Here is a 14,594-nt window from a genome sequence, read left to right as displayed (position 1 = left end):
GGCCAGGCATGGTGGCTCACTCTTGTAATCCCAGCATTTTGGAAGGCCGAGGCAGGTGGATCACTTGAGGCCAGGAGTTCGAGACCAGTCTGGCTAATATGGCAAAACACTATCTCTACTAAAAAAAAAAAAAAAGAAAAAAAACCAAAAATTATCCGGGTGTGGTGGTGCGTGCCTGTAGTCCCAGCTACTTCAAAGGCTGAGGCACGAGAATTGCTTGAACACAGGAGGCAGAGGTTGCAGTGAGCCGAGATCGTGCCACTGTACTCTGGCCTGGGCAACAGAGAGACCCTGTCTCAAAAAAAAAAAAAAAAAAAGCTTCTGCACAGCAAAACAGAACAAAAAACAATCAACAATGTGGAAAGGCAACCTATGGAATGGAAAATATATTTGTGAATTATGTATCTGATAAGGGATTAATATCCAAAATACCTAAGAAACTCCTACAACTCAATATCAAGCAAAACAAAACAAAACAAATAAATCAATTTAAAAATGCATAAAGAATTGGAATAGACATTTCTCCAAAGAAGACAATACAAATGGCCATTAGGTATATGAAAAGATGCTCAACATCCATTATGACGGAAATGCAAAACAAAACTACACTTGTTAGGATGGCCATTATTAGAAAAATCGCATTGACAAAGATTTGGAGAAATTGGAACACTTATGCACTGTTAATGGGAATGTTAAATGGTGCAGCCTCTGTGGAAAACAGCATGGAGTTCCTCAAAACAATTAAAAATAGAATTATTCCTATGATCTGGCAACTCCGCTTCTAGGTTATTTATCCTAAGGTATTAAAATCAGTGTCTCAAAGAGATATTTGCAAACTCATGTTTATTACAACATTATTCACAACAGCCAGGATGTAGAAGCAATCTAAATGTCCATCAACAGATAATGAATAAAGAAAATGTGCCATATGCACACAGTGGAATATTATTCAGCCTTAAGAAAGAAAGAAATTTTATCATATGTGACAACATGGATGAACCTTAAGGACATTATGCTATGTGAAATAAGCCAGGCACAGAAGGAAACGTACTGCATGATTCCACTTATATGAGGAAAGTAATCAAACACCATAGAAATGGAAAGTAGAATGCTGATTACCAGGGGAAGAGGAAAATGAGGCGTTGCTGTTCAGTGGGTATAGTTTCAGTTATGCAAGAGAAAATATTCCAGAGAGCTGCTGTATAGCATTTTGCTTGTAGTTAACCTGTGTGCTTAAAAGCGTGTTAAGATTATGTGCACATAAAATAATAATTAATTAATTAATTAAAATAAAATGAAATTTGAACAGACATCTTACCAAAGAAGATATACAGATGGCAAATAAGCATATGAAAACATGCTTAACATCATATGTCTTTACAGAATTGTAAATTAACATTTAGATACCACTACACACCTGTTAGAATCACAAAACTTCACAACACTGACAACTCCAAATACTGGTGAAGATGTGGAGCAGTGGGAACTCTCATTCATTATTGATGGGAATGCAGAACGGTACAGCCACTTTTTAATTTAATTTAATTTAATTTAATTTTTTGAGACAGGGTCTCGCTCTGTTGCCCAGGCTGGAGTCTAGTGGTGGGATATTGGCTCACTGTAACCTCCACCTTCCATGTTCAAGTGATTCTCATGCCTCAGCCTCCCCAGTAGCTAGGATTACAGGCGTGCGCCATCATACCTAGCTACTTTTAGTATTTTTAGTAGAGATGGGATTTTACCACATTGGTCAGTCTGGTCTCGAACTCCTGACCTCAAGTGATCTGCCCGCCTCAGCCTCCCAAAATGCTGGGATTACAGGCATGCACCACCAGACCCATCTAATTTTAGTAGAGACAGGGTTTCACCATATTGCTCGGACTGGTCTCAAACTCCTGACCTCAGGTGATCCACCTGCCTTGGCCTCTCGAAGTGCTGGGATTACAGGCATGAGCCACCGCACCCAGCCGGTACAGCCACTCGGCAGTACAGTTTGCCAAATGAAACTAAACACACCCTTACCATATGATCCAGTAATTAAGCTCTTAAGTATTTGCCCAAGGTGTTGAAAACTTATGTCCACACACAAACCTGCACACAGCTGCCTTATTCATAACTGCCAAAACTTGGAAGGAACCAAAATGTCCTTCAGTAAGTGAATGAAAAAAAATAAACTATGGTGCCGTCAGACAATGGGATATTGTTCAGTGTTAAAAAGCAATGAGCTATCAAGCCATGAAAAAACATGGAGGAACAAATGCAAATGACGAAGTGGTAGAAACCAATCTGAAAAGGCTACATACTGTGTGATAACAAAACATTCTGGGAAAGGCAAAACTATGGAGACAGTAAAAAGATCAGTGATTGCCAGGTGTTAGGGAGGAGAAGGGGATGAAGAAGTGGGGCACAGAAGTAGTAAAAGTAATCTGTATGATACTGTAATGGTGAATACACATCATTATATATTTGTGAAAACCCATAGAATGTACAATACCAAGAGTGAACCTTAATATCAAGGATGGACTTGGGTGATATTGATGGGTCAATGTATCTTCATCAGTTGTAGCAAATGTACCTCTCTTGTATGGAATGTTGATAGTGGGAGAGGTTGTGCGTGTGTTGGTAAAGGGGGTTTATGGAAATGCTGTACTTTCTGCTCAATTTTGCTATGAACCTAAAATTGCTCCAAAAAATAAAGTTGATTTTTAAAAAGACAAATATATTTTTAGTCCAGCAAAGCTGACAGGAGACCTGAACTACAGGAAATGTTAAAGGATGTCTGTCCTTAAGGCAGAAGGAAAATGACACCACACGGAAATATGGATTTACAAGAAGGAATGAAGAGTACAAACAATAATGAAAACGTGAAAAACATGTTTTTTGTTAAGTATCTTTAAAAGTTAATTGTATTTAAGCAAAAAAGTAGCAATATTTTATTGTCTTCATAACACATGTATAAGTAAAATGTATGATCAGGCCTGGCACAGTGGCTCACGCTTGTAATCCCAGCATTTTGGGAGGCTGAGGTTGGAGAATCACCTAAGGCCAGGAGTTCAAGACCAGCCTGGCCAACATGGTGAAACTCCTTCTCTACTAAAAATACAAAAATTAGCTGGGCGTGGTGGCGCACACCTGTAATCCCAGCTACTCAGGAGGCTGATGCAAGAGAATCGCTTGAACCCGGGAGCAGAGGTTGCAATGAGCCGATATTGTGCCACTGGACTTTAGCCTGGGCAACACAGTGAGACTCTGTCTCAAAATATATATATAAATAAAAATAAATAAATAAAATGTATGGTCATATGTAACATAAATCTTTTGAATGATTTATCCTATTTTAATATACTTAGATGCTACTGTAAATGATGTTTTTAAATTTTCAGTTTCCCAGCCGGGGGTGGTGGCTCAAGCCTGTAATCCCAGCACTTTGAGAGGCCGAGACGGGAGGATCACGAGGTCAGGAGATCGAGACCATCCTGGCTAACATGGTGAAACCCCGTCTCTACTAAAAATGCCAAAAATTAGCTGGGCGTGGTGGCGGGCGCCTGTAGTCCCAGCTACTCGGGAGGCTGAGGCAGGAGAATGGCGTGAACCCTGGAGGCAGAGCTTGCAGTGAGCCGAGATCGCGCCACTGCACTCCAGCCTGGGCGACAGAGCGAGACTCCGTCTGGAAAAAAAAAAAAAAATTTCAGTTTCCCATTATTTGATATGATTATTAGAAATAAAACAAGTTTTTTTAAAAAAATATAGATTGTGTTTCCTGCAACTTGTTAAAGTCATCTATTTGTCCTAGAAGGTTTTTGTGTTTTTTATTTTCTTTTTTTGAGATGGAGTCTCACTCTGTGGCCCAGGCTGGAGTACAGTGGCACAATTTCGGCTCACTGCAACCTCCACCTCCCTGGTTCAAGCAATTCCCCTGCCTCAGCCTCCCGAGTAGCTGGGATTACAGGCGCACGCCATCAGGCCCGGCTAATTTTTTTGTATTTTTAGTAGCGACGGGATATCACCATGTTGGTCAGACTGGTCTCAAACTCCTGACCTCAGGCAATCCGCCCGCCTCAGCCTCCCAAAGTGCTGGGATTACAGGCGTGAGCCACCGCGCCCAGCCTAGAAGTTTTTGGAGACTCCATTGTATATTCTACATAGATGATCCTATTGTGCATAGAATGACATTTTTTCCCCTTAGTCCTTATCACTCTAGATGCCTTTGTTTCTTTTTCTTCCCTGATTGTACTGGCTATGAGCTTTACCATAATTTTGAAAATAAGTGAGTAAAGCAAATATCCTTGCTTTATTTTTGGACTTAGGAAGAGAGCTTTAATCATACACAATTAAGTTTAATGTTAGCAGTAGATTTTCTGCACATACTCTTTATCAGCTTGAGGAAGTTCACTTCTATTTTTAGTTGCCGAGAGTTTTTTGTTTTTTTTTTAAATCGGGAATGGAAGTAGGATTTTATCAAATATTTTTTGTGTATCAATTGAAACTATTGTATGGTGTTTTTTAGTTTGTTAATATGGTGGATTCTACTGATTGATTTTTAAATATTAAACCAACCCTGGGATACTATTTCTGGGATAAACCTCACTTGGTCATATATTTTTGGTTTTGATTTGCAAAAAAAAAAAAAAAAATTGTTAAGAATTTTTGTATCTATAGTCACGGAGACATCAACCTGCAGTTTTCTTTTCTTTCCTTTTTTTTTTTTTTAAAAAAAGCCCGGTTTTGATTTCAGGGCAATGCTTATCTTAAAGGATAAATTGGGAAATATTCCTTCATCTCCAATTTTCTGGAACAGTTTGTTAGATTTAGCATTATTTCTTCCTTAAATTTTTGACAGAATTCACTAGTTAAGCCACAAGTCTTGAGCTTTCTTTGTTCAAGATTTTTAACTACAGAATAAACTTCTTCAACTTAAATAGCTTCACAGATATGAAGCTATTTAGGTTATCTGTTTCTTCTTGAGTAAGCACTGATAGACTGTGTCTTTAAAATAATTTGTATATCTAAATTTCCATTTGTTAGCAGAAAGGTTTTTTAAAAATAGTATCCCCTTGTTATCTTTTTATATCTGTGGAATCAGTCGTGACGTTACCACTATCATTCCTGATACTGGTTATTTGTTTCTTCTGTCTCTCCTTTTTTCTGACCAGTCTGACTTGAGATTTATCCATTCTGTTTGCCTTAAAGAATTAGCTTTGGTTTCATTGATATTCTCTGTTCTATTTCTTTTTCTCTTTCATTCATTTATGCTGTTTATTATTTTTCTTCGGCTTACTTTGCATTTGACTTATTTTTAGCTGTATAAGGTAGAAACAGATTATTGATTTTTCCTTTTGCTTTTTTCTAATAAAGATAGTTTACTGCTATAAATTTCCTTCTGAGTACTGCTTTAGCTGATCTCACAGATTTCTAGATATTGTGTTTTTATTTTTATTGAGTTCAACTTACTTTCTAATCTCCCTTTTTATTTCTTCTTGAACTCTGAGTTATTTAGAATTAATTTAGTTCCCACATATTAGATTTTCTAGATAATTTTTTGTTATTGATTTCTAATTTAATTCCATTTATGGTCTGGGAGCATACTTTGTACAATTTAAGTCATTTTATACTTTTGGGATTTTTTAATGGCCCAGAAAATATCTTGGTAAATTTCCCATGTGCATGTGAAAATAATTTGTATTTGCTATTTTTGACTGTTCTATGTCAATTAGATCAGGTTAACTTGATATTGTTGTTCAAATCTTCTATAATCTTACTGATATTCTGTATACTTGTTCTATCAATTGTCAAGAGAGTGTGTTGGAATCTCTGAGTATAATTTATATTTGCCTGTTTTTCCTTCCAGTTCTATCAGTTTTTGCTTCCTGTATTTTGTAGCTCCATTATTAGGTATAGAAAAATTAGAAATTATTATTTTCTCTTGATTAGTTGACTCCTTTATAATTACGAAATGACCATTTTTTGTCCTGGTAACAATATTTGCACTAAATCTATTAATGTAGTTATTCTAGCTTTATTTTCATTTTTTAAACATATCTTTTTCCTTTCTTTTACTTTTAACCTGTGCCTTTTTAATTTATTATAGGCAGTAATTGGATAGGTCTTGCAATCTTTCCAGTCTGATAATCTTTTAAAATTGGAATGTTTAGAACATTTAGATTTAATGTGATTGTTGACATACTTGGGTTTAAATCCATCATCTGGCTCTTGGTTTTCTATATGTTTATCTGTCGTTTGTTTCCTTTTTTCTCTTTTTTTTTTTTTAATTAATTGAGCAATTTTTATGATCCTAGATTTTCCTACTTTTTGCCTTAGTAGATACAACTCCTTTGTTCCTATAAAAGTTGATTCAAGGCCTGGCACGGTGGCTCACGCCTGTAATCCTAGCACTTTGGAAGGCTGAGGCAGGTGGATCTCGAGGTTAAGAGATTGAGACCATCCTGGCCAATATGGTGAAACTCCGTCTCTACTAAAAATACAAAACTTTTAGGACGCGGTGGCGTGCGCCTGTAGTCCCAGCTACTTCAGAGGCTGAGGCAGGATAATCTCTTGAACCCGGGAGGTGGAGGTTACAGTTAGCCGGGATCACGCTACTGCACTCCAGCCTGGTGACAGAGCGAGACTCCATCTAAAAAAAAAGTTGATTCAGTGTTTATAATATGCATCTTTAATCTATAGTTATCTATTGTGAAATAATATCACGCCTCTTTGCATATAAAAAAAGAGGCTTACAAGAGTGAATTTCGGCCGGGCGCGGTGGCTCAAGCCTGTAATCCCAGCACTTTGGGAGGCCGAGGCGGGTGGATCACGAGGTCAGGAGATCGAGACTATCCTGGCTAACATGGTGAAACCCCGTCTCTACTAAAAATACAAAAAATTAGCCGGGCGCGGTTGTGGGCGCCTGTAGTCCCAGCTACTCGGGAGGCTGAGGCGGGAGAATGGCGTGAACCCGGGAGGCGGAGCTTGCAGTGAGCCGAGATCACGCCACTGCACTCCAGCCTGGGAGACACAGCGAGACTCCGTCTCAAAAAAAAAAAAAAAAAAAAAAAAGAGTGAATTTCCATTTGGTATCCTCTAGCTTTTGGGCTAATGCTGTCATATATTTTATACCTACATGTTGTAGACCTCATACTGCATCATCATCATCATTATTAGTATTATTAGTATTATTAGTATTATTATTTGAGACAGTCTCACTCTGTCACCCAGGCTGAAGTGTAGTGGCACGATCTTGGCTCACTGCAACCTCCACCTCCCGGGTTCAAGCAATTCTCCTGCCTCAGCCTCCTGAGTATAGGCACCTGCCACCACACCCAGCTAATTTTTGTATTTCTGGTAGAGATAGGGTTTCACCATGTTGATCAAACTGGTCTCGAACTCCTGATGTCAAGTGATCCGCGCACCTCAGCCTCCCAAAGTGCTGGGATTATAGGCATGAGCCACTGCACCCAGCCACATTGTTATTATTTTTGCTCGAAACAATCGATTACCTTTTAAAGAAAATTTTAACAGAAGGAGGGAAGTCTTCCATAGATCTTCTACCACACCGGCCACTTCCATTGCCCTTTATGACTCGGTGTGCATCCAGATTTCCTTCTGGGATCAATCTCCTTCATTTCAAAATGTAGAAAACCACATTTGTTGTAGTGCAGATCTGCTGCTAATTTAGTCTTTCCATTTTTGTATGCCTTAAAAAGTCTTTATTATGTCTACGTTTTTGGAAGCTATTTTCTTTTGGTACAGAATTTTAGGATGACAGGTTTTTTGTGTTTTTTTTTCTTTCAGTACTTTAAGGTACTGCTTCATTATATGCAGGCTTGTGTTTTTCTGACGAAAACAAAACACAAAAATCAGAAAGACCTGATGTTCTCCTTATCTTCATTCCTTCCTATGCAGTGTGTCTTTCTTTATTCTGGCTGCCATTGTCACTGACGTCAGTTTTTCCAGCAATTTGACTGTGATGTGCCTTGGCTTAGTTTTTTTCATGTTTCTTGTCCTTGTGATTTGTTGAGGTTTCTGGTTCTGAGAGTCTAGATTTTCATCAGATTTGAAAAGTTTTTATTTTTATTTTTTTGAGTTATTGTGCTTTATCTTTCTCTAGAGACTCCAGTTACGTGTATATATTAGGTTACTTGAAGTTTTCCCACCACTCACTGATGTTCTGTTCATTTTTATTCTAGTATTTTGTATCCGTGTTTCTTTTTTTTCTTTTTCTTTTTTTTTTTTTTTTTTGGTTTTTTGTGCTTTGTTTTTGAGATGGAATTTCGCTCTTGTTGCAAAAATTAGCCGGGCATGGTGACGCATGCCTGTAATCCCGGCTACTCAGGAGGCTGGGGCAGGAGAATCTCTTGAACCCAGGAGGTGGAGGTTGCAGTGAGCCGAGATCATGCCATTACACTCCAGCCTGGACCACAAGAGCAAAACTCTGTCTCACAAAATATATATATATACTTTTCAAAATGTTGGTATTGTATTATATTGCTTTTTTTTTGGTTTTTTTTTTGAGACAGAGTCTTGCTCTGTCACCCCAGCTGCAGTGCAGTGGTGCGATCTCAGCTCACTGCCAGCTCCACCTCCCAGGTTCATGCCATTCTCCTGCCTCAGCCTCCCGAGTAGCTGGGATTACAGGTGCCCGCCACCATGCCTGGCTAATTTTTTGCATTTTTAGTAGAGACAGGGTTTCACCATGTTAGCCAGGATGGTCTCAATCTCCTGACCTCGTGATCTGCCCGCCTCGGCCTCCCAAAGTGCTGGGATTACAGGCATGAGCCACCACATCCGGCCGTATCATATTGCTTTTATAAGTTTATAAGTGTATACATTTTAAAGAAAAGATTATGTATTCTCTAAGTGAAATAAGGCTATCACGTTCTGAGAGGTGAAGTGCTTCCAGACACCAGAGCTCCATGTAAGAGCCAAGACACTGGACAGGTTATTCGCATCTCCCTTTTAAAATGATAGATACACATTAAATATTTATTAGTAGCACAGAGTGACACATTGTATTTGTGAAATTATAAAAGGCATCAGGTTCAAGAGAGAGAAGATTTTAGTGCAGTGCAATACCCCTACCACCCTCTGGGACATGAGCAAAAGGAGTGCAGACCAATATTCCTACAGATAGTTCATCTTCAATCCTATATTGTATTAAGTTGGACTGGCAATGAAGGTGAACTTATGTGACACTATCTATCATGTCAGTTTGGTCAGATGATCTCTATTTGACAGACCTAAAGTTTCCTTTTTTCTTAAATGGCTTTGCCACATATACTCTATGACAGATTAATTTTAAAGTAACATTTCAGAGAAACTGTATTCATTATGCAGTCTGATAAAATATATGCAGGTTTCAAACCCCGTGACATGGGTTTGTGTCATTAGGGTAGATGGGTGAACAGGAAGCACGAAGAATCCCTGTCTTCACTTTAACAACAATTGTGCTGGATCAATCTATCTGGTGTAATTATTTTGTGTGGTTTTTTTTTTTTTTTTTTTTTTGAGACAGAGTTTCGCTCTTGTTGCCCAGGCCAGAGTGCAATGGTGTGATCTCGGCTCACTGCAACCTCTGCCTCCCAGGTTCAAGCAATTCTCCTGCCTCAGCTTCCCAAGTAGCTGGGATTACAGGTATGTACCACTACATCCAGCTAATTTTGTACTTTTAGTAGAGACAGGGTTTCACCATGTTGGTCAGGCTGGTCTCAAACCCCTAACCTCAGGTGATCTGCCTGAATCGGCCTCCCAAAGTGCTGGGACTACAGGCATGAGCCACTGCGCCCGGCCTGATGTAATTATTTTGAAACTCTGGAATTTATTTGAAGGGTTGCAGCTTCCAGGGGAAGACTTGGCTGACATTTAAGAATTAGGACATTCCAAAGCAACCACATATATGGGGGAGTGTAGGAAGGCACCACACATGCTCAGGGAAAGACATGGGCTTAAAAAAAACCTGAGAAAACCTGAAGTTTACAACTAAGTCTGATTCCCAGCACAAAGACATCCTACAACAATTTTTGTTAAAAAAAAAAAAAAAAAAAAAGCAAACCTCTGGAGAAAGAAGAGTCAGATTTCTAAAGTTATCATATTATAGATTCAAATGTATAGTTTTCAATAAAAATCACAAAGCATACAAAGAAACAGAAAATTCAAAGTCTCACCATAAAATTTTAAAATGTTTAAAGTTATATTTTATATACATGGGAGCTCAACAATGTGTACACATGGACATAGAGAGTGGAAGATTAGACATTAGAGATTCCAAAAGGTGAGAGGAGGGAGGTGAGGGATGATAAATTACTTATTGTGTATAATGTGCACTATTCAGGGGATGGTTACGCTAAAAAGCCCAGACTTCATCACTATGCAATCAGTATATCCATGAAACAAAAATGCACTTGCACACCCTGAATCTATTTTAAAAATTTAAAAATCCAGAAAAATGATGTAATTTGTGACATCAATAAGTGAAAGAGGTAGGGACAGAACTGTATAGAAGCAGACATTTTGTATGCTATTGAAGTGAAGCTGGTAAAAATTCAAATTAGAGTGTTATAACTTTAGGCTGTTAAATGCAATCCCCATGGCAACTCCACAAAGAAAATAGATATAGAACATACACAAAAGGCAATATAAAGAGAATTAAAATGTTTCATTACAAAAAGTCAACTAAACCAAAAGGAAGCAGTAAAGCAAGAAATAAGGAATAAGAAATCTACAAGCCTATAGAAAAAAATAGCAAAATAGCAGAAGTAAGTCCTTTCATATCAGTAATTACTTCAAATATAAATGGATTAAACTCTCCAATCTAAAGACAGAGATTTGCAGAATGAATTTTAAAACCATGATCATCTATATGCTGTCTAAAAGAAGACTTTTTAGATTCAAAGATACAAAGAGGTTGAAAGTGAAAGGACAGAAGAAGATATTTCATGCAAATAGTAACCAAAAGAGGATCTATACTAACATCAAATGATATTGACTTTAACTCAAAACCTGTTACAAAAGACAAAAAGGACGTTATATATTGACAAAGGAATCAACTTACCAAAAATATAAACATTTATACATCTAATAACAGACCATCAAAATATATGAAGCAAAAAATTTCAGAAGGATGAAATAGTTCTACAGTAATAGTTGGAGACTTCAATACTCCACTTTTATAAATGAATATGAAAGCGAGACAGAAAATGTCAGTAAATAGAGGACTTGAATACCAACTAGACAATAAACCAACTAGATCTAACAGACATATGCAGAATACTCCAAAAACACAAGAGAATCTACATTTTTCTCAAATGCACATGGGACATTCACAAAGATAAACTGTATGTTAGGCCACAAAACAAGTCTCAATAGATACACAAAGATATACAGCATACAAATTATCTTCTCTGACCACAACAGGATTAAGTTAGAAATAATAACAGAAGAAAACTGGTAAATTTACAAATAGGTGGAAATTAAACACACTTTTAAATGACCAGTGGGTCAAAAAAGAAATCACAGGGGAAATTAGAAAAAACTTAGAGACGAATCAACATACAGAAACTTACGAGATGCAGTAAAAGCAGAGATAAAAGGGAAATTTATAGCTGTAAACATATATTTAGTAAGGAGAAATCTCAAATCAACAACCTAACTTTACAACTTAAGGAACTAGAAAAGCACAAACTAAACTAAAAGCTAGCAGAAAGAGGAAATGACACAGATTAGAGCAAATATAAATAAGGAATAGAACAAAAAATAGAGACAATAAATGAAATCCAAAGTAGGTTCTTTGAAAAGATCAACAAAATTGACAAACCTTAGGCTAGCCTGACAAGAAAAAGAGGACTCAAATTACTGAAGTCAGAAATGAAAGTGAAGCCATTGCTACAGATTCTACAAATAAAAATGACTTTAAGTGAGTACTAGGAACAACTGTACACCAAGAAGTAAGATGATCCAGATGAAATGGACTAATTCTTCGGAACACAAACCTACCAAAACTGAACCATGAAAAGGTAGAAAATCTGAATAGACAGATAACTAATAATAATAACAAAACCTCTCAACAAAGAAAATCCCTGCACCTGATGGCTTCACAGGTAAATTCTACCAAATATTTAAGAAGAACCACCATAAATCCTTCTCAAATGTTTCCAAAAAGTTGAATCAGAAAAAACACTTTCTAACTTATTCTGTGAGGCCAGCATTATCCTGACACCAAAACTAGGCAAAGACACTACAAGAAAAGAAAACTACAGAACAATATACCTTAAGAATATTAATACAAAAATCCCCAAAAATACTAGCAAATTGAATTTAGTAACATTAAAACTAGGATATTATACACTGTGACCAAGTGAGGTTTATTATTGTAATGCAAGGATGGTTCAACATACAAAAATTGATCAGTACACCACATTAATAGAATGAATGGGGAAAACAAACCATAATTATCTCAAATGATGCAGAAAAAGCATTTGACAAAATTCAACATCCTTTTATGATTAAAAAAAATTCAGCAAACTAGGAAAAGAAGGAAGGTACCTCAACATAATAAAAATTATATATGAAAAACCCATAGGTAACATTATATAGTGCTTTGTAGAGACATAAAGTAGAACAGTGGTTCCTGGAGGCTTAGGGAAGAAATAACGAGGAGTTACTGTTTAATGGGTAGAGAATTTCATCCTTGCTCAGGGGCCATGCTAATCTTCTCTGTATCACTTCAATTTTAGTATATGTGTTGCCGAAGTGAGCACAAGGTATAGAATTTCACTTTGAGATAATAAAAAGTTTTGGAGATGGACAGTAGTGATGGTTGCACAATACAAATGCACTTAATGTCACCAAAATAGTTAAAATGGTAAACTGTACATTATATATATTTTATCACAATTTTTAAATGCCTGTGACACTAAATCTTTTAAAAATGTATTTGTGTTTTTCTGTTCCACATTTCTTTGGATAGATGTTCTAATCAGTCAGGGGCACTTGTAAAAGAACTATTTTCAAAACAGGATAAAATCGTGACTCTCATACAGATATAAAATGAACATACTCTACAGATTTCATTTATTTCATCATTATGAGGAAACTGGTAAGGTACTACAACTTCACTTCACAGGATAAACACATGATATACTTAAAGTTATAAGTAACAGAAACAAAAACTATTCCCCCATGGGGAAGAGGGACATTGAATGAACCTCCTCCACAAGAATTCTGTGTTCGGCAACAAACAATATTTATGTAATCATGATAATGTAAACATGAACTACCATTTAAAACTCCAATTATAATAGAATTACATTGAAAACATGAGGGGAGGAGGAAGTAAACATGAGCAAAAAGAAAGAAAAATTAAACCTCAAATGTTCAACAGGTGTCAATAGATAATGTATACAATAAATAAGTCAATTTAGCAAAATAACAAATTATTTGGAAACATATAGGTAAATACTAGAAGCAACAACTGAAAATATTGAAAGTTGCTTCTGTGGATCTTCATACATGAGAAAACACAGCACCAGACTTATTTTTTAAAAAGACTTTTAAAAATTTGTTTTAAATATGCTGAAAGAGCTAAATGACAACATGGGAATAGAACTAAAAGAAATAAGAAAAATGATATATTAAAAGTAAGAATATCAACAAAGAGAAAAATTGTAAAAATGAACAAAAAATTCTGGAGATGACATGTATATAACTAAGAGATTGTGCCACTGCACTCCAGCCTGGGTGACAGAGCAAGACTCTGTCTCAGAATAAATTAATAAATAATTTTTAAAAAGTAAATGAATTAAACTACCCCATCAAAAGTTACAGATTGGCAGAAGAGATAAAAATATGTGATCCAAATAGATTCAGTCTACAAAAGAAGCACTTCAGATCTAAGGACACACCTACATTGAAAGTGAAAGGATGCAAAAAGATATCTCATGCAAACAGTAACCCAAAAAAAGAGCAGGGGTGGCCATATTAATACCAGACAAAATAGACTTTAAATCAAAAATGGTTACAAGACACAAAAATCACATGATACATTGATTAAAGTGTCAATTTACCAAGTTATAACACTTGTAAACATACGTGCACCAAATCCCAGAATTCCTAAATCTAAGAAGCAAGCATTGACAGAATAGAGGGAGAAATAGTTCCACACTAATAGTAAGAGACTTCAATATCCCTCTTTCAATAATGGATAGAACAACCAGATACAGGAGAAATAAGAAAATAGAAAACTTGAACAACACTTTAATTTTATGTGTTAACTTGAGCAGTCACGGTACTCAGATATTTGGTCAAACACTATTCTAGATATTTCTGTGAAGGTATATTTTGGATAGGATTAATGTTTACATCAGTAGACTTTGAGTAAAGCAGATTGCCCTTCATAATGTCAGTGGGTCTCATCCCATCATTGGAAGTCTTTAAGAAAAATACTGACTTCCAATGAAGAAAAGGCAATTCTGCTAGAAAACTCCATTCAGACTTGAAAGTCAACTCTTTTCTAGGTCTCCAGCCTGCCAGACTTCCTTGTAGATTTGGGACTTGCTAACCTCCACATTTGGGCCAGTCAGTTCCTTTAACACATGCACACATGC

General features: G+C 36.6%; 1 protein-coding gene and 1 non-coding gene across 2 annotated transcripts in view; both read right to left on the bottom strand.

Moving 5' to 3' along the window:
• Window positions 1-14,594, bottom strand: part of LOC106993690 (uncharacterized) — an 88,542-nt gene that overhangs the window by 48,945 nt on the left and 25,003 nt on the right. The window lies entirely within an intron of this gene.
• On the bottom strand, window positions 12,638-12,749 carry LOC114672967 (U6 spliceosomal RNA). The gene has a single exon (XR_003723481.1). It is a non-coding gene; the product is annotated as a U6 spliceosomal RNA (small nuclear RNA).

This window comes from Macaca mulatta, chromosome 15, assembly GCF_049350105.2.
Source record: "Macaca mulatta isolate MMU2019108-1 chromosome 15, T2T-MMU8v2.0, whole genome shotgun sequence".
Lineage (NCBI taxonomy): Eukaryota > Metazoa > Chordata > Mammalia > Primates > Cercopithecidae > Macaca > Macaca mulatta.
The sequence above is the reverse complement of the archived record's forward strand: the minus strand, read 5'-3'. Positions and strand labels throughout refer to the sequence as shown.